Raw genomic sequence first — 22,287 nt, 5'->3', positions numbered from 1 at the left:
CTCCCGGTGCTGCTTCTTTAACACCTTGAGCGCTAGCGGTTTTCCCGCTGTGCGCTGGGTTTTTGAAAAACCCGCGTTACATGACGAGCTCAGCTCGTCATGAGTGTACGAGAGGCGTAACTCATGATGAGCTGAGCTCGTCATGAGCATAGAAGGGGTTAATAGGTAAATATTTATTTAGCAGCACTTTTCACAAGCGCTACTCATGGCATGCCTTGTGCTGCGCTTACCACCACAAAACCACAAAGTTAACCCCGCCTCCAGTTTGACAATGTCCACTTGCTGTCGACGCCACCATATCACAATGCTATCCCTATCCCCCACCTCCTGTTTTCACAATGGTCGCTTCCGGCCACTGCTTCCAAAATGTAATGATAACCCCCTTGCCGCCTGTTTTGACAACATTGCTGCTTTTTTACCCGGTGCTACTTCTTTAATTTGTTGTTATTTATTCAGCCGCTCTTTTCACAAGGGCTACTCATGCCATGCCTGGTGCTGCCACATACCGCCTCCCTCCCACCAGCGCTGCATTCCTTGTCGTGCATTCTGCCACGGACACTGTGTCCCGCACCTCCCCCTCCCACCGGTGCTTGCAAGCAGTGGTTTGCAGGGATGTGTGATGTGCATAAATCATTCTCTTGGAACACTAAGGGGTCCATTAGGATGGCGGGTAGATCGCCCCCGCCAGGCCGGCGGTGAGACTGCCCGCCGCTTTTCCGACCCGGCGGAAAAGGCTGCACTATGGTGGCGGTGTCTGTGTGACACCGCCAGCCATATTACAATGTGCTGTTTTGGATGCCTTTCCGTGGCAGCATTGCCACCACGGAAAGGCAAGCGGAGTCTGCTTTGGGGGCCTGTTGCAGGCCCCCATGGACTCTGGGGGGAGTGGGGAGTGCACATGGGGGCCTTTCAAAGAACAGCGTGGCAGGCACCGCACGGTGCCTGTCACGTTGTGCTTTGAAATGCACAAGATGTAGTCTTAGCATTGCAGCGGGCGGTGAATGTTAGGGATGCGCCCGCTACTGTGGCGGGCACATCCTAATAGCCCCCATGGGATCCCCGCCCTTATCCGGACGGTCCCTTGTACCGTGAGGATGCAAGCAGGCAAAGTCCGCCCGCCATCCTAATGGGGGCCCAAGTGTTTCATTATCACTGTCCAACACATTCTTTTTAGACTTCCTAGACACTACATCAGTGGTGTATCGCTACAGATGGTAAGGACTGTGGCTCGAGAAGTATCATTGTAGCACTAAAGAGGAAATCATCATGAAGTGAGGCAGGTGGGTATCGTAGTTTCAGAGAACTGACCATTTTGGACCAAAGGGTGCCCTTAAATGCTGACATTTTCAGGTGGCCATCTTAGCGCCAGGGATACTACCAAGTTAGTATCCATCTTCAACAGGTGTCAGTAGGTCAGGAGTGCCTCCACTGTTTACTTGAAAACCACTGGGATGTATGTTGGTGTTAAAACTGCATAAACAAACTCAATATTTTATTGAATTCAGCACGGAGCGAATTGAAATACTTTATTGCTGCTTTACAATGTAATATCTTTGCTTTCCCACTTAAATGAAGAATTGTTTTTTTTGTTCACTTCCTTTTGTACTTGTGGCTTGACATCTCAGCTTTCACCGCACATAATATGATCAACCTAAAAAAGAGCTGTCAGGAATATTATAGAGAGGGGCTTTGGATAAGATCATATGTGGGGTAGTCAGAAGTACATGCTTCCCTAGAAAAATTTGCTTTCCTTTTGCATGTCTGTGATTATTTTATTTATTTATCCAGCTACCTGAGACAGCAGCAGTATGGCTAACTGACCTTGAACATTCATGGCCACGTACATGGCATTGTAATGCTGTTAAAGTGTCTTTAATAACTAGATAATTTCTGGTGTTTGTTTTTCTCTGGCATCAGCACAAATGGGAGGAGGGCAGCCATGAAGAATGTATTGCAGTACCAGTACCCTCCACTTCCATCATTACCTTTAGGCTTCAATATGTACTTTTGTCTATGAAAGCGATAGGATTGCTAGAGCTACACTAATCTACTTGGATTTTGGGTCTGGCTTGACAATCAGCTATTGCCTACCTTATGTGATCAACAAAAAACAGCTTTCAGAGTACTACTGAAAGATGAAAGACACAGGGCAAAATGGTACAAGTTCACAAACAGAAAGGCAGAACATGCTCACTCCCCAACCCTTGCATACATATAAACCCCCCAAGTAATATTACTTTGTAGTGGGGTAATATGTAAAAGGAAATTGTTTTACAGTTGCTAATTTGCATTTTCTTACATCCTAACAGTAGTATGGCAAGCAATTTGAATTTGTAAATTTAAAAACGTAAACAGCTTTGTGATTAAGCCCACGTTTTCCCCTCTGAAGCTTTATTTACTCCATTGTGATGAGTTTAATATTAATGTTTTGTTGTTTCTCTTTCAGGGCTGCATCTTTTTCACGTATTCCATTCTTTCAGAAAAGTTTATGTTTGGGTTGGGCTGCTTTATTTCTGTTCTAAAAAAACGAATTCTGGATTAGATCCTGTTTCTATGTTTATTTTTTACCACTTTCATCCAACCCACATAATTCCACTCAACATCACATACATCCACTCCAAACTAAAACACATGAGTTAACAAGCATTGGCTTGCCAATAGGTCTCGGCTTTGGGACCTTATAAGTTTTTAGCCCTGCAACAGTTGATGTTGTTGCACCACGGATATGGTGCTGCATAACTAAACACTTATAAGGTCCCAAAAGCGAGACCTATTGGCTAAGCCAATGCTTCTTAACCATGTCAGAGAACCCCAAGATTATAATTATTTGAGATGGGGCAGTCCTAGAGGCAGTCTTAACAGACAATTGATTAGACCCCCAGGGCAGCTTCCTTAATTCAAGGTTGAGCCAACCATTACGCATTGAGGTCTCCATGATGAAGCATGATGCAATGATTATGCGGGGGAGAGTCCTTCCAAAAAAAAACGCTCACCGTGGCTTTGTAGCAGAAATGTAAACAAGCCATGCACAATATTTGATTTACATGAATGGGCTTTATCTGGATGTGAACAGGGTCTGTTAAACCGGAAAGTGGATACATCCTCTTTCTAAATCTTCCGCATCCCTTTTGTATGGACCGTTGAATTTAATATTCCGCCAGAACAAGCACCCAGTCGCACACCATCCAATTCTGAGAATGCCCTGTTCCTCTGAATACCCTCGGCTCCTCGCCAGCTGCACCTTGGTGTTGTATTGGTAGAATGTACAGGGTGTGGAATGAGGTGTAGAATGTAATACACGTGGCAAGGCACAAATAGATTTATTGTTCTCAGGACCTCGGAACTGAGGGAAACTGACACTAGAAATTGGCATAAGAAGAAACAGGAAGCCATAGTGTCAGCAGTCGTGAAGACTGGAAGAAGAGAGGTTGAAGTACAGTGCTTAATTTGAGCCGGTGGTTTCCGGTGCTGAGCACCGCATTTAATGAGTTTCCGGTGCTCGGCACCGGCACTTAATTATCAACACGGCACTTATAACAGTCTGACACATGGTGGCGCTACTCATATAATCTAGAGAAAAGCAGAATGCTTGTTTATTAATACAATTTACATTAACAATTAATAATACCTGCCTCCCCAGCCATTCCTTTAGCTTTGTGGACATGGACTTATCTGAACTGTTGCACTTGAAGGCGAGAGGGATGGTCAATAGTTGTTTTTGACAGCAATGACAGGGACGATGGGTGATGCAAGCTGCAGTGGCCTCCTGGTCAGGGCCCCGGCACTTAATATTTTGCAAATTAAGCACTGTTGAAGGAAGAATTTTGCAAGGGTCACCAGGCCGCACTCACCTGTTCCAGGATATGAACTAAATAAACTCGACTTGAAGTGGATTTCATTGTCATGCTTTGTACTGCGTGGCAGCATTACACTTGTGCCCTCACCACTGATGTTATGTACTGGACCACCCACACTGCCCTTGAAGATACCCCATGCGCCTCCACATCTGGCATTGATTGATAGTACTGCATGGACCCTCACCCCCTGACTCTGATGTTATGCCCTGAGGCCTGTATTCTGGACACCAGAGCTATGATCTCTAACCATGCCGTGACTGCTGCCCTGGCATGGGAGCTATGTTATGACCAGATAAGGTAACCTTTTTTACAGAGCAAACCTGGTCCAATGACATTAGAGCGCTTTATGTCAGTGCCAGTCTTTTTCACCCATTTTCCTTCTTTTTTGGCATACAGTGATTATGATGGCGTGGTTTGCTCCGGATCATGGGATGTTGAGGTGACGCCGAAATTTGAACCTGGATTCCCACCTCCTGACACTGAAGCTACGGACGGAAGCCTTCACACCTGAGGCAGGAACTGCCCTCTGCTCCCATCACTCTGCCCCTCCCCTCAGGCTGCTGTCCCTCTTACCTCTTTGCTCTTGGGCACCTGGCTGTGCAGAAGGTCCACCAGGGTGGCAGTGTTGCCCACTCCAAGGGTGCCGGACAGCAGCCGGGCGGCCATTGGCAGAGCCAGCAACACTGCAGCTGATGCTGCCATCTGGGCAAGGTGTGGGGCACCCAATGCAACTGCAGGGAGTGCTCAAAGGGGGTCAGCGGGACCCAACAGCAACCAGCCAGACACTGTACAGCCCAGTATCACCTGGCAGGGCGCTATTCACCCAGAAGGATGCTGTGCTACCCAGCAGGACGCTGTGCTACCCAGTACTACCCAGCAGGGTGCTATTCACCCAGCACAACACTGTGCCACCAAGCAGGGCTCTATTCACCAAGCAGTGCATTGTGCAACCCAGTACCACCCAGCTAGAACTACAAGTCACTCTGCACTTTTCACCAGCTCCCACAGACCCCAATCACCACCACCCACAGGGCGCAGTCACTGGCACACACAGACCCTGTCACCAGCACCCACAGCCCTCAGTAACCAGTACCCACAGTCCTCAGTCACCAGCACCTACAGACCCCAGTCATTAACACCCACTGGCCCCCATTCACCAGCACCACAGATCTCAGTCACATGCACCCACCGGCTCCTGTCAACAGCACCCCCAGGTTTGTCAACAGCACCCACAGGTTCGTCAACAGCACCCACAGGACCCAGTCACCAGCCCCACATGCCTCAGTCACCAGCATCCACAGAACCTGTCACCAGCATCCACAGAATCAGCACCCGTGGTTGACCCCGAAGAGTTCTGAGCAGCCGGCAACGGACAGAGACTTAAATACCTCTCAACTTGACAGGGCAATCAATGACAGGAGGGCCCCGCCCCCACTTATTAGAAAGAGTTGTGATAGGGAGAGCAGGATATGAGAGAGTGAAGAGGAGAATGTAGTCAGGCTAAGAGTGAAGAAAAAGAAGAAAGGTGAATGTTGGGTGAGGAACGAAGAATGGATAAGGGAAAAAAGGAAAGCAGAAAGTGGAGACGAAAGCAAGACGGATGAGAGAAACAAACAAGCAAAAGCGCGCGCAGCAGCAGGGGGAGGCACTCGCGCCTCTCGCTGCAGCAGAGGGGAGAATGGGGGACTGCATTATTCACTTGTGGGAGCGATAATTGCTACCATATGGCGCCACCCTCTCCTGCAAGTGAATCGCCACACTTGCACGCCTTGCCATTGAAGGCAATGGAACGCGTGCACGTTTTTGGCTGAAAAGCCGAAGCTATTGCTAAAGGTCTTTTTGCCTAAGCAGCTCATATGCGCTGCGTAGGAGAGACCTAAAAACATTGTATTTTACAATGCCAATACTGCAGGGGTGGCTGATGGAATTTTAAACTGGCGAGGCTTAAGCAGAATGAATCTACATATGTAAGCGAGCGCAGCGAGCGAGCCCAACCGCAATAAGGGGTTTCGGGGGGTTCTCCAACAGTGAAGATTTTTTTTTTAATTCAGCATCTTTTTGATGCGATTTTCAGCACTATTTCTGTGATAAATGGACTAAAAATTCAGTTCTTCTAGGCATTCATAGAAGAAAACTCATACATTTTTTCAGAGAATTTCTGGACTGCCCAGGTTAAGTGCAGCAGGCACTGGAGGCTTCAAGAGAGAGAAAGAGAGGGAGAGAGAGGGAAGGGTGAAAACGATGAGAGAGGAAGAAAAAAGAGAGAAGAGAAGGAGAGAGGTAAAGTAGTGTGATGGAAAGGGGGAGTTAGAGTGAGGAGGAAAAGGGAGTGGGGCTTGTTTGAGCATTTTTGCTAGGGCTGCGTTTGGTTCCCTAGTCTGGCGCTGGTAACATACATACTGGGCCTAGAAGCACAAGGCTGCATCCCTAATAATGCATGACCTCCAGAACTACTAGGCAGGCCACGGACATCCATGCTATTTTTAATTATACTGCACATGGCTTATTAATTCTGTAGATCTGCATTACAAACCCTTTGTACATTAAACCCACTGCCGATAGATGTCAGTGTTTTAGCCCATTATCTGGAAATGATATCACAGCTGAAGTACACCGACAGAAAATGTCATGACACACCCTCTTGGTCAAATATTTACGGCATTTAAATGGGCAAGTGATTTACGACATGCAAATTAACTCTATCAATTTATCAGCCGACAAGAGCCCGATGAGGGAGAGTGCAGCAAGAGTGGCATCTGAAAGGCATGACCTTTCGCAGTGAGAGTTGGATTAATGGCTTTTGAAGCAGCTGCATGCCTCAATCCCCTTTCTTCACTCGGCAAATTGGCAATAACACTCTGCCAGTCACCAGGGGAGCCTAACTTACAGAATTCAGTTCCGCCATCAGCGTGAGGGTCAGAAGAAGAGATTACATAAGTCAAGGAAGTGACGCCTTTAATCTCCGGAGTTAGGGCACACGCACCGCTAATGCAACATTGGCACTTTAAGCTCAACGCTTGGCATCGGATTAATGAATTGCATATGTAATTTGTAATGCACGGGGCTTTAATTTCTGTTGTGTTTGCTTGACCATTATATTTTAACTCCTGCAGCTGCAGACATGACGAGGATATGGAATCCCCGGCATAGCAACATTATATGAACATTTTGTGAGCCCATAGGGAAAAGCACATTTAATACATTCAGAGTGAATTTGCAACCTCATGCAGCCCCCTCAGCTTTCTTTCACAATTTCTGGGGCTCTTGGGGTATGCTGTTCCTGCTTCTCTGAGGTGAAGATCACAAACCAGTTAGTGTGGACGGCTCTGGCCTCACATGCAAATGCGGCCTACACTTGGACAAGGACGTGTTGCCCCCATTTGTGTGCGTATGTGCTTATGGACCATGTTCACACAAGATCTGCCCCTGCAGGCGTCTGCCCGACACTGCAGTGAGGCGACAATGAGGAGTGCAGCCCATCTGGCTTCTACTTGAGACTCCCAGCTATATCTTTGTGGCGGTTTGGAGGGCATGCGCCATCCTGCCACTTCTTGGCCACTCCCACTACAGCCATGCCCAATTCTCACACCCAGCTCCAGGTTGCCTGCCCCAGGGGCATGGTTGCGCCCTATATTTGTGCTTGCACGTGGACATGCGCCTTGTGTGCATGCTTGCACACGGACCATGGGGAGCAAGTGGGATGAAGCACCACCTACCTTGCAATCTGAGATACAGCAGAGGGGGAGCCAAAGCCAGTGAAAATGATGGCAGCAGCTCAATCTCCAAGGTTTACCGGCGCATCCTGCCACTTTATTAAGTTTGAATTTAACAGTCAAATAAGGTGATGGGGCTCTTTCCAAAAGCTAATAGTTGCGCAGTACAACCACCCTTTTGTGGAATCACTCAACTTTTACCCAATCAAATACTGTACTCAAGTAAGCCAACATTTGGGTGGTGCCAAAGCCTCGCTCTCCTTAGTGCTTTTCAACGCCCCCTTTTCCCATATACGCTGTCCAGCCACACCTAAAAAGGCATCCAGGTTTTTAGAGCACTTTGTTATTAACTATAAGTGAGAGCAAAATTCACAAGGCGTCAGGCACGAGATCCCAGCACCTCGGACCCTACAGAGCCCCAGCCGGTTACATTTTTTATCCTTCATCCTTGGCTGGCTGCAAGCTCACAGTGGAAATCACGTACCTGGTCCACTTCCAAGGAAGTCCCTTCAGTACTACACCTGGGTCAGCAAGAGAACTTTGATCACACGGCTATTGAGGCAAAAACGGCAAAACTCAATTTATTTATTTATTTATTTATTTATGCATTTTTATATAGCGCGGACTTTACCCGAAGGTGCCAGAGCGCTTCACAAAAGGAACAGAAATGAAACATAATGAGAAACATTACAAAAGAACAGATTGCAAAAGCATACGTTACGTTACATAAGGTAAAAGTGACATTTGTGAGCAAACAAAATACATGAGGCAGTAAAAATTGTGAGCAACCAAAAATACATGAGGTAGTAAAGGTAATAGTGACAATTTTGAGCAAACAAAATACATGAGGTAGTAAAAATTGTGCGCAGCCAAAAATACATGAGGTAGTAAAAAGTGCACTGGAGGAAAAAGTGACAAGTGTGCAGTTACAAGAGAAAACAAAGAATCATTTGTATCATGGTATAATACTGCAAAAGGTGCTAGACACTCCGGCACAAAAACAAGGGTTATGTAGGCAGAGGTGGCACTTGTGCCAGTATCAAAGGTAAAAACATGTGAGAGGTCGCAAATCGTGTGTTACAATGGCAAAGTGGTGTGTGCATATTACAAAAGGGCACCAAACACAAGTACATGAAAAATACTCCAAAGAGGCAGACACTCCAAACCCAGGAATTCACTGGGAAGGCACTTCCATGGTCGTGGAAATTATCAGTAGTGGGAAGCCTTCCTCCAAATAACAAGAGGACGTGAATTACTTTTGGAGGTGTCTCTGGAGGAGGAGAACTTTGAGGTCCCTTTTGAAGGCCTGGGAGGAGGCGGTGGTCCGGAGCTGAGGCGGAAGGGAGTTCCAGATTCTCACTGCGTTGCCTGAAAAGGATTGGGCCATTGTTCTCTCCTTCTTGAAAGTGGGAGGTTCAAGTAGTAGATTCTCCTCATTGCGAGAAGGTCTAGAGCCTCCAGAGAGTTTCAGTTTATTCGCCAGGTAGCGAGGAGAGGAGGAGTGCAAGGCTTTGTGGGTGATACAAGCGGTCTTGTAGATAGCTCTAGCCTCGAAGGGAAGCCAGCGGAGGGTGGATAACATCGGTGTGATGTGATCGCTTCTTTTGGCCCCATAAATGAAGCGAGCTGCAGAATGGAAAACAGACTTAAGTGGGGACAGGTGAGATTTGGGGAGGCCAGTAAGAAGAGAATTGTAGTAGTCTAGTCTGGAGAGGACCAGCGATTGCACCAGAGTTATAAGGTCCTGCTCCGGAAAGAAGCGTTGGGTTCCCCAAAGAAGGCGCAGTTGGTAGCGAGCAGATTTAGCAATAGAATTGATGTGGGGAGTTAGATTGAGTTTTTTGTCTAGAATGACTCCAAGGGATTTTGCGCTGTCGACAATGATAGGTTTATTTTTTAGTAGATTCATCTGATCCATACATGATTGGACCGGGGGGGGGGGGGGGGGGAGAGTGAGGAGGAGAAGAGGAGGAATTCAGTTTTGGAGGGATTCAGAATCAGTTGATGCGTTGACATCCAGTTTTGGATGGAGTCCAGAGTAGAGCTTAGGAAGGAGAAATCATGAGCGGAGGCAACCTTGAGGTAGAGTTGAGTGTCGTCTGCATAGAGATGATAGTGAATCCCGGATTTGCTTAGGAGGTTTCCCAGTGGTTCTAAGTAGAGATTGAACAATGTGGGTGCAAGTATAGAGCCTTGAGGAACACCCTGACCTACCGCCCCAGGTACTGACAGTGCAGATGAAACCTTCCACTTCTTATTAAATAACACATTTCAATGAATCAATGTTTTATCAAGGAAACTCAAACAAAGTACGCAGCTGGAAGCATGCGAGGGTATTAGAAATATGTGCCAACAAACGACAGTTGGTCACAGAAAATGTACTTCGTTTGCTTTCCTAAAGTTCCTTCGGGCACCTTGGTGTACAGGGTCGACTTTCAAGTCTTTTAAATAAACACAAAGAAAAAAAACTGCAATGTGTGTGCAAGGTAATAACCTCCCTCATTTACAAATTCCTCTCTCTAAACCAGATAAAGACAGTTCAAGGGCGCCTCCATGCCAGCCCCCAGCCCTTCAGCCTCACATTAACCCATGCATCACAGAGGCGATTATGCTTCCATATCAAGGGAAAAACTGTTGATTACCGCTGCCTTTCGTGTGTGTTAGCAGGAAAGTGGAAGCAAGATGCATTGCTGAGCCTCGTCGGTATTGGTTTTTTTTTTTAGTAGAGTGGGTTTATGGCTTCCCACCTTTACACTTATTGGCTTCCAAATGCGGGAGTCTGCTATCATGTCAGCTGAAGAACGAGGCGCCAAAGGTGATCCAAGACGCTGACTCTCAAGCAGCATCACATCACTGCAGTGAAACGGAGAGTGGGCAAGTATACATCAGGTAGTATTGGCAAAACGTACTACTAAACTGACTTTACTTTGCATGCTCTCTGTGTCACTGCAGCAGACGTGGGTGAACCCAAGATGTCCGGTAAGAAAATGTCGGGGCTGAAAATGAACGGTGCACCAGAGTCCAAGCCTCTCCCGCTGTTCAAAACGTACAAGGCCTGGTAAAGGTGCAAACTTGGACACAGTGATGCGAGGCCAGTCCTGCTGTTGCGGTGTAATCTTGGTACTAGTGCAGCGTTTGAGTCGTTCGTGACTAAAAACAACAAAAGGAAGTTCACTATACAGTTGACCTTTCCTCTATGCTTTTATAGACGAGGTCACATTCGGGTCAAGGAGAAAACAATCCTACTTTAAACACCTGGGGCCTCATTTATGAGGCTGTGCGTCACTTTTACGCCGCCGGTGAGTCACTTTTTGTGATGCACCTTTTTGCGCCATATTTACAAAGTGACGCATCTAGGTAGATGCGTCACTTTGTAAACCCCTGCGCCACATTATACCTGCGCCAGGTATAATGTATGCAAGGGGGGCGTATTGACGCAAGGAAGGGTCGTAAAAGTGACGCAGTGAAATCTATGAGATTTCACTGCGTCACTTTTAGGACGCCGTTGCGTCAAAATCTTGCACCTGCCTCACAGCAGGCGTAAGACTGATGCCGGCCCTTTCACATGGGGCTTGCCCCATGTGAAAGGACGGATTGCTGGAGTTGCGTCACTTTTGTGACACACTCCAGCAATGCGTCACTTTTGCGCCATACCGATACGTCAGAAATACTGACGTATCTGTAACTCCTTGCGACATGATGCGTCATACATGACGCATCAGGAATGTCGCAAGGAGTGCGCACTGAGAAGTGACGCATCGCTGCTTTCACGCAGCGATGCTTCATTTCTCATAAATGAGGCCCCTGGCCTGCTACTAAGAAATATGCTTGTGATGTAAATAGAAACATTTTGAAAATTGACGCCTTATTCCTGGGTTTAACTAACCAAGCTTAATTTTAATACAAAAAGGTTGCTTCATGCGGCTGGCAGAAATTAATGATATGAATCAGGTCATGTTCTGTGCATCATATTTCACACTGTTTGCCGAGATTAGGGCCACAATATGCGTTTGAAATTTTGCAATATCCAGAAACATTTTTGACTCAAACAAGTTCTCCATTCCCAATATTCCGCCACAGTCTTGCCTTTTCATTATGTCATATACCCCACCCCCTCCACTAGCTCCACTGCTTCTTTCTGTGCCCACACTTGCACTTTCGATCTTGCTATTGTGAAGAGGAAAAGCCTTGATTTTACAGTCTTCATCCTTTCAAGAAACTGAATTTTTTCCTCGTTTTTGTTTGTTTCTGTTAGCCTGTACCTTTATTTTGTTGCACTGCTCATCTCATGTGCCCACTATCAACCATCCCCACCGGACACAGTGTTCCTGGTGGTTTGCACTAATTAAGCAAATCACATTTCAATACAAAAATAAGTAATGTAAAAGTGACCAACCAGTATTTTTGACGGGCTTTCCACTGTGCGACAATATGCGTTGCTCTCCTTTTGGTAACTTGGCTCCTTTTGAGCTAGAATCAACATTTGTTTTGTTAAAATATGCAGCTTATGTAGATTATGTGGAAAATGCAACAGTTGTAGAATCTCATAATTTAAGCAGCCCTGTATATACGTTACATAAATGCAGGACCTGTTTTCAGTGCTTAGCCAATTTGCTGTTTGAAAAAAAGGAAAGAAGGGAACCCTACTCACTTGGAGCCTGGGCATAACGTTCTATAAGAACAACGACGGCTCCTGTGGATAAATATATCTTTTGTACAGATAAATACAGTGCACAATGGCAATATGGGAGGTATCTGGAATGTCAAAGAAAGAAGCTGTATATACACTCTGTAGGTATGATCATCAATTCACATAGTTTATGTAATTATAACCAATTTTCACAAAGCATTAACAATATCATATACATACAAGAAAGTAATATCAAAGTGACGGTGTGTCCCAAGTGAACCTATAGAGAAAGGAGCCTCTACTCCTAAAGTGTGAAATATTTGCGTGTGTAAAAATACAGGAGGTTTCTAGTTTGCATTTAGTTAGAAGAGGCGACCCAGTAACATAATAACAATCAGTATACAATAGTTGATGAGTATAAACAACTATTGGGCATGGTCTGTCTCTTTTTAGTTGTCAACGACGTTTCGACCCATATCGAATAGAGGGTCTCCTCAGGACTGGTCAATGTAGGGACACCTGTAGGGGACTTGCGCTGTTTAGCTATTAAAACAAGGTGACACCGTGAAGTATAAGTGAGAGCCAGAAAAACTTACAGGGATCCCAGCCGGGACCCCTGATGTGGGTGAGGCAAACAGGCAAGCGATTGATAGCAAGTGGTCCAGTGGGTCCGTAGAATATACAAACGGGCAGTGGCAGGAGAGGCACGGGATTAGATCCACACGAGAGCGTCATAAATGTGTCAAAGCTTATTTTGGAAGTTTCTGCATCATGCTGTAAGTATACCAACACTACTTTATGATTTGATTTCTACCCTTTATGATGGTCTTGACGGCCTCTAAGTCCATTGCCCATTGTCGTTAGAGCATTTCAGAAACAAATTATGTGACAGTGGTAACTAAAATATGCAGCAAGAAAAGGCAAATTACTTAGTGGAATGCTGCACCTATTTTTTGATATTACTTCATTCTTTTATAAGTTTTTTACACATGTCAATATTGTGTGGACAATATTTCACCTTTTTAGTACCTGTTTAAATACCAAAAGCAGCAGAAATATAACCATTGCAATCTGTGCCCAGGGCTTTTCACTGCACAAGAACACATTTTGCCACGTTTTTAGTAAAGTTTGATCTGTTTGAGCAAGAAACATGTTTTTATTTAAGTCTGCCTATCAATTCCACTCTACTCTGCACCCCTGCACTCAACCCTGCTCCACTCTGCACCACTGCACTTTACGCCACTCTACCTCACTTTACTCTACTCCATTACACTCTAAGCTACTGGACTCAAAACCACTTTACTCAAAGTCAATGCACTCTATGCCAATCTACTCCCCTCCATGTACTTTACGCACCTTCAGGCTAGTCCATTCTATGACACAACAGTCTAGAACACTCCACTGTACTCCCCTATTCCATTTCTGCTCCATGCCGCTATACTCCACACTGGTCTGTGAGACACTACTTCACTGACACTTATGCCACTTCATGTTGACACTCTATGCCACTCCACTCAACTCTACCGCACTCTACACCACTCTACAATAATCTATTCCGCTCTAAGTTACTTTATTGTGCAAGGCTCTCTACACCACTAACTATGCCACTCTGCTCTACAACACTCTTCTCTATGCCTTTACACTCTGACACTCTACTCCCTCCTCAACACTCTAAAACTCTCTGTGCTACTCCATAACAATCCATTGTACTCCGCTTAATGATACTCATTTACCCGTCACTTTAGCCAGGAAGAACACCAGCCAAGCTAGTGTACAAAATGGCTAAAGCAAATTTACAAAGCCAATAGCTCTTGCATAGGGAAGACCTATTGGCTTTGTCTATTCTTGTTATTGAACTGTCGCTAAAATGTTTGTGAAGTGGGTGCATAGTAATCTTCATTGTTCTATGACCTATTACACAAGCAGCTCAAAATGCTGGGTAACACCTTTGCTCAAGTTTTAGGTCCATTAGGCAGCGCATAAGAGACATACTGTTAGTTTACTGTGGCTTAGAGCTCATACTTTGGTTGCTAGTTGGCTTCATTGCTTACCTCTTTTTCGTTTGTGTTTTTGGGGCTTTCTCTCCCCTTCTTGTATTTGTGCTTCCTCTGGAGCATGGAAACATTACTGTGCCCTTACGCTGCTCACCTTTTAGGTTCTACTTTTTCTTCTTATTTAAGCACTCTGCATGACTGTATACATATCATCGGTCTCACTAATGAGCTTTTCTTCCCTTCTCTCCATTCTCCCTTCACTCTCTGGTCTCTGTCCTCATTCTCTCTGTTGCTTCACTTTACCCTGGCTACCTGCATTTCATTTTTCACCTTCCTGGGTTTCCCTTCCACTCTCCTTTTCATGCTTTCCCTTTGGTCTTCTCTTCTTCCCTTGCTTTGCTCGTCTTTCCACTTTACATTCTCATCATGTTCTAATCCATTTTTGCACCCCCAAACTCTGCTTTCCACAGTTCCCTTCACTTTCCTTTTATAATATATCTTTGCCTTCATACATTGGAGTTAACTTCAACATTTTATGCAATACTCTTTCATCACGATTATCTGTTCAGAGCTCACCTGCCCAGCCCAGTTCTCACTTGGACTCCTGGCAAACAGCAGCATGCAATCTTCTCCAGACAGTGCCCAAAGCAACCAAAAGCTACCCCAAATTGTCCCACTACCCCAGCCCTCTTCTCTTGGGCCACTCAATTACGGAATTGCAAGCCTCTTGCATAGTCACAAAACTTGGAATCACTCTCCTACAGTTATTCTACTTCTTTCCAATGGTCTCATCTAGGCCACAGGGTGACAGGACTGGTTTTGAACAATTTTAAACGTGAAACAAGCAAAGACAAAGCCAAAACATCAGCTTTTTGGCTTTGTCACAGTTTTAGTTTTAATATGTTTTGTTGTAAAGCATTGTTAAGGAACCCACCAGGTTCACATTAATCTAAAATAATAATTGTCTAAAAGCAAAAATACTTTAGGTCTTGAAACATTGCCATATCAGTCCTTGAGTTCAAAGGGAAATACTTTGTCTGTGGATGTTTCATGTGAAAGGTTAGAATGTCTTTACTCAAAGTGAAGTTAGCCAATGAGTGAAGTGTGCTATCCCACACTGTATGTGGTAGTGGACAAATTAAAAATGATGGACCTATGGATGGAGAGGGAAAGCCTCTGTAAGTAAAGATATTGCAGTTATAATTTTAGTAAAATCAAAAGGTCTTGGTTAACACCAGACTTAAAATTAGATTTATATGGTTTGGAAGCTCCCGGAGGTGTACTGAGATCACATTGTAATGGCAGGGAGTCCTGGTACAGTCAAGGACCAGTCATGAATGTGTGTGATCCGACACTGAAGTTAGGGGGCGGTCTTATGAAATTTCTTACATTAATGGTTTCCTATGACTAAGTACAGCCTTTCAAGATAGGTCATTCCCTGAAGTTACTAGACTTCACTTGAACACACCACTAGATCAACATTTGTACAATCGCGACACTGCTCACTCTCCCATTTAAATAGTCATACCTCCTACATAGACTTGCAATCTACTCGTAACAATCCCTGTACCATTGCATACTATTAACCATACAATACAATTCAGAACCTAATTTCCAAGCCATCTATTTGGTCAGGGACACTTGTACCATAACTCCACTTCAAGCTGGATCACTTATCCCCGCACTCACATCTGCCATTTGCAAAGCTAATTGCTTACAAAATTCACTGAACATCAGTCTTCGAAAATACCCATTCATTATAACTCAGTCACACAACCGCCTGTTCACATCATTCATCCCCCAACCTTCACACGTAGTCATGCTAGTGGCACATTCCACTCACTTTTATCATCACTGATATACTATATCACAACATTCATTGCTCATCTCACTCATTCACTATAACACCCTAAGAGAGCACCAGTCAGCCACTTTCAGTACTACACAGCAACCATCAGCAAAAACTGATACGTCACTCACCGAACAAAATATTTACACTATCGACTCCCACCATACCATTACACCAGTTGAGAAACTAAATGCATAAGATGGAATATCTCTTGCTTCCATCATTCATTCACTGACACCTCACAGAACACTGTATGCAATACCAGTCATCCCTTCAGAACACCACAATGACACACACTCACAGCACCACCTACTGTACCAGTCACTCGCTCCACTCTCTAGCCTTCAGGGAAGATGTAACAGTACTTACTATCAGCAACAACCAGTCTCACTAGTACACATCACATGATAAATTATCTAGACAAATACCTCTCATCTCAACCACTACCTTCACTGCTTACCACCTTACTCAGGCATTTGCATCCCTTGACCATTCACAAATCCACTTTCACTACACACTTCTTCAGTAGCCATTCACCTTTGGTGCTTTACTACTAAGCCAGCACACCAACTCCTTTCAAGAACTCTTTTTAGCACCTGTTTGATTATTCTATCACTTGCATACTGCCTCAAATGTGTGCCTCCTTTTAATCAAACCACTCTCCTTCAACTTTATGATTTATCCATTCTCAGTTGTTCACACCAGTCATCCACACAACCCATCATCAACCACAGCCTCAATCATATTCTTTTACTCACGCCGGCAATGAGCTGCAGCCACTCACTCTCTCACACCATTCACCCAATATCAGTCATTGTAAATATCACTCACCCATGCAATCATTCAGATGAGCCATTCAGTCATGTCTCACCCAAAGATATGTAAAACCTATTCTGCCTCACAGGTTGACCTAGCCACTCAAACTTTCTTTCACAATTCATATCCCAGCCTTTCATGACTCAAAACTCAGCCACTTGAAATATTACTTCACTACTTCACATTAATTGCAGTCCACACCACGCATTACTCACCTTGGTCCTTCACATCGAAATTCATAACTCATCCGCAACACTGATCATCCCCATATCCACTCACCCCACCAGCAATATACTTCACATTTGCAATAGTCTTTGTAACATTCTTGAACTCCTTCACAGCACATTGGCAAGGCACCCACACTTACCACATTCATAATACACCCAGTTTAACTAGTCACCTGCAGTCAGTCACAGCTTTCACTCAGAACATCAGTGACGATCAAACAATGCTTGTCTTTACCTGCACCTATTGTATCATTCTCAGCCTACTGAACTCAAGCTATCATTTGCGCACATTCAGCATCTCTTCATGTATTGAACCTTCCTGACTGTATATACTAAAGCCACTCAAAATGCATCTGAGCCACACAAAACACTTTTCTTCACTAACAAGATTCATGGCCACTCTCATCATTTGATCAAGCCAAGCTCAATCAGCAACTTACACAGCTCACAACCACAAACACCAATCTCTCACCGCTGCCTTCTTACATAGTCTGTTAAAGCAGCACCAGTGACATCAACGCTGAACTGCAGCACCTGCTTGACCACTCACAAGACCCCTTTGAGGCTTCCTTACAGAAAACTTAGAGGCTTAGGTACAGACACTCACAACAGCATACTTCATAAGCAGTGTCCTACATGCACAGTGACTCACTCAAGACCAATCCTACACTGATGGTACTAACCTCTACACTTAGTCATTGTTTTACATCTATGTCAACACAATTACTTGATTACTGTGATAAAGATCAAAATGGAAGAGTAAAGGTGCAGCAGAATTAAAAGGAGTACAATAATATTAGGGTCTCATCTTAGTGTAATTATACACCAGGGGTAACATGTAATAGTAAAAGTGGCAATCATATAAAACTTGTAGAGGTGACTGTGGAATTATCTTGGGGTAACATGAACATATCCTGAAGTCCTTGCAGGTAAAATGTTTTCCTGTGGTAAGCTGAGGTAAATTCCAAGTCAAGTCTGCCTTTTCTGCTTCCTCTTCTGTTTTCTTTGCACAAGTAAAATTGAGAGTTTTTCTTGAGTTCAGACAGGTAAGTTTGCTCTTTTTTGTAGACCACCCATGAAACAATTATTGGTGTGTGTGTTTTGTTTGCCTGGAAACTAACAAAACAATGGATATTTTAACTTCCTGTGTAAGTCAAACAAAGTTTACTAATTTCTTCTCAAGATCAATTCTAGAATAATTCATCCCCATCTTGAAATCGCCATGCAGTAACATGGCCAGAACCTATCCTCTAGCAATACATCTCCATCAAGAAGTCATTGTTGACTCGCACAGTCCCGTTATAAAGTTATCCTGGGATCATCCTTGAGTGACACATTCTCATTCATAAGTCATCACAAGATCATTCTGTAATATTCCTAGGATCGTCCTGGAATAATCCAGCCCAATCCTAAAATCATCATGAGATCATCCTGCAGTAGTACAAGATCATCACATGTTTTCCACTTAAGTAATCAGGAATTTATCCTGGAGTAATCCAGCCTAATCCTGAAATTATCCTGGGATCATCTTGCAGTAATATAAGCTAATCACATGTTTTTCACTTAAGTAATCTGAAACTAATCCTGGAGGTGTTTCTCTCATGATTCTAGACTCATCTCATTTAAACATTCTGCCGTCTAGGCATACTTCAGGATGGTTTGGGATGATTGCAGGAATAGCCTGGCTGAACTCATCGGATGACTTCAGAATGGCTCCAGGATGATCTTCCTTTTTTACTTGGGAGGTTCCTGCCACATGACTACAATACTTCTTTTGAATCTCATGAATCAAAACCTTTCTTTTCCATTCCTCTGTAGGAATTGGAAATTCAGGTGCTTATGTTCAAAACCCAAGGCACAGAAGGTCCTTGTTCGTGCCTCGACCAGCTCTGGCTTGGAGTTCGCTGGTCCTTAACTGCTCCATCTCAGCAGTCCACACAAATCTGCTTAGACCCACTTCACAAAACCGTTAAACGCTTAAGGTTAAGGTGCACATAGTAAAACTGCAAAATTTTTCACCTAAACTGAAACTTTCATTTCTTATATACAAAGTATTAACAGGACTGACTGTTCAATTTCTTTTGACGTGTTCGACAAGCACATATACATATTGCACGGTGATGTCGCTGAAGGCTGTGTGCATTGGGGGTCTGCGGTAGTGTTGGGTGCAGGCCCTAGCTGACACACTATATTGCCTCTGCAAGTTGCAGCCCACATCAAGTACTGTACACTCATTTAACATGGAGGACTGCTTGTACCTGAAATATTACTGTTTGGAAAACCATGCAATCTCGGCTCGTGGGGTCGGGGGGCGTTGGGGGGTTTAAATAAATCAAATAAAAATCATCTTACCTGGTCCGTGCCGCCTCGGGTCTGTTGGCGCCTCCAACAGCCACATCACTGCTGCAGTGCTGGCAAGTGAGTGGCAACCCCTCTCAGCCAATCCTGGCACTGGAGCAATGCCAGGATTGACTTAGGGCACGGTAAGTCTCCACCTGCCAGCCCATTAGGAGACCGAGCTTTGAGCCTTTGCCCAACCCTTGCTCTCCTAATGGGCAAGCACCAGCCTGAGCAGGCACCAGTGTGCATGACTGGGCCTGGGTGAAAAATTCACTGACCTTACCCACTCATGCGCACTTGTGCTGCTGCCTGCCCCTGATAATACCTGTCAGTCAACATGATGCCGGACCGCCCACCCCTTCAGACTCTGAAGGGGGTGGGCGGTCCAACGTCATGCTGACTGACATGCATTGTCAGTTCTCCCTCGGCGTCTCTGAACTTAAGTAAACACCCCAGCGTCCTAATGGACACACCGCGACTGCTAACTCGCACAAATGCAAGACCTATTGATTTGCAAATGCTTGTTTTCTGTTGATTTTCTTGATATTATCACATACATTGACTGTAACAAACACAAATGCATGCAGTCTTACACACCTTCCAAAGTACCAACCCAGCGTGTAATTACAAGTTCAAAATTGGCCTGATTTACAAATAAGGACCACTTTTTTTTAGCTATCATTTTCGCTAACAGAGGCCGCTTCTATTTTGGTGCCCAGGCTTATGTTTTTTTCCAAATCAGACACTGGACATGGAACAGTTATGACAGCAGAGGATATTTGGTCAAGTAATATATTTAAGACTTAGCAGGGTATTGCAACCAATACAGGATCTAGATTTCAGTCATCTGCGATTTGATGATTTAGATGGGATTGCATATAAATAAAAAGGTAACTTTATGATGACGTTCGATTTCTTTGTATATGTAATGAAAATATTTACAAAATTCAGCATTTTTGGGAGTTGTGGCAAATGCAATTTCTCAGCACCTTCTTTATTGTGGATAATAGATGAGACAAATTGCATATCATTTCAGAGCACCCAAAATAGGTTTGTTATTGTGGGAGGGCAGGTTTGATATACAGGCGAGGAGGCTTGAGAAGTGGTTTTGCAGTAAGTGGTTTATTGAAAACAGATGTGGTTGGGATTGAATATTTAGATAGTCCCTGGCATTCCTCCTCGTCAGATGAATCTGCAGATGAGCTGGATGTCTTGCTTTCCTTCTCCTGGTCTCCACGGTGGTCGTCCCGGAGGCTCATAGGAGGGGAATGAGACAGAGAGGGGAACCGTAAGTATTCTGTTTTCTTGTTTAGTGTTTTGGTTTCCTACACCACACCGTTGTGCTCACTATAAGGATGAATTTGTGATGAGAACAAGGGAAGTAGGAATTAAGGTTCTTGTGGGCCCAAGAAATAAGTGAGAAAGGAGAAAACAGGGGTGAGGGTTAGGGTCCTAACATCGTGTTCAGGAATAATACAAGATCAGCAGTTAGATCTCAGCACCCCTAGAATGATGGTATAACCTGTGAAGAAAGTAAGTGTAAATCAGGTGGTCGAAGTCTTAGGGGTCATGCAGCGTTTATCAAACACATATACCCTTGATGCGTTTAACCAGTGAAGATATGCAGTATAAATCAGGTGGTCGAGGTCTTAGGGGTCATGCAGCGTTTATCAAACACCTTTACCCTAATGTGTATCTTCAGTGCCTTTGCTGCCTACCCGACATCACCTCCCGCTTCCCTCCTCAAAACATATAGAATAAAGAATAAAATAACTTACAGGCCCCGCCGCAACTCTCATCCGAGTTGTGGCCGCTCTTCAGCCTCCTCCGGGCACCACCAGTCTTCACACCAGCTCTCGTCCCGTCCTGGCTTCCTGGTATCCAGGTGTCTCGTCTCTCGGGTCCCGCGTCTTCACTCCGCTCTCCTGGGTCTTCAGGCTTTGAAGTAACGGGTCCCGCGTCTTCTCTCCGCTCTCTCCATGCTATGTCGGGTCCCGCGTCTTCTCGGCATCTCCTCTCTCCTCCCGCGCCACTGACGACCTCCTCCCTTTGACCTTCGAGCCTTTTCATTGGTTCGAGGCCGTCGCTTCCTGTTGCCGTCCAATCCACTTCCGGGTCACGCCGCTGGTCGCGTTCCTGTGGAAAACAAGTAGATGGTGGAAGTCCCGTGTTTTGCTTCCGTGTTGGTTCCCGAGTAAACGGTGCTCCATCCAGTGTATTAAAGGTAAGCCCCGGGTCTTCCTCACATCTTCTTTCCCATGCTGTCCTTCTTCTAAGGATTGGACTTTGAGGATATCTGGAAAGGTAGTCTACATATCCCTGGTCTCTTCCCTTTCTGTGTCTAGTATGAAACCTGAAAGGTTGTAGGGAAAGGAACCATCTGAGTACTCTCTCATTATGTCCCTTGTTTCTAGCTAACCATTCTAATGGTGCGTGGTCGGTAAAAAGGGTGAACTCTCTCCCTTCCAAATAGTATCGTAGGGATTCAATGGGCAATTTAATTGCAAGGGCTTCCTTTTCGATGGTAGTGTAATTCTTTTCCCTAGGAAAGAGTTTACGGCTAATGTACAGAATGGGTTTTTCTCCTTGTGCAGTGTCTTGTGATTAAACCGCCCCTAGTCCTTGATCTGATGCATCCATTTGTAAGATAAAGGGACGGGAATAGTCAGGGCTAATTAGGACAGACTCGAGTGTTAGACCGTTCTTTAGAGATTCAAAGGCTTGCGCTACAAAATGAGGAGGAGCCTTCAAGATCCTCTCGGTTTTGCTGTTCTTTTGTAGTAGATCAGTCAGAGGGGTAGCCAGTTGGGAAAACCCTGGTATGACTCGTCTATAATATCCTAACAGTCCAAGGAAAGCCC

This window comes from Lissotriton vulgaris, chromosome 3_1 (genome assembly GCF_964263255.1).
Source record: "Lissotriton vulgaris chromosome 3_1, aLisVul1.2, whole genome shotgun sequence".
NCBI lineage: Eukaryota > Metazoa > Chordata > Amphibia > Caudata > Salamandridae > Lissotriton > Lissotriton vulgaris.
The sequence above is the reverse complement of the archived record's forward strand: the minus strand, read 5'-3'. Positions refer to the sequence as shown.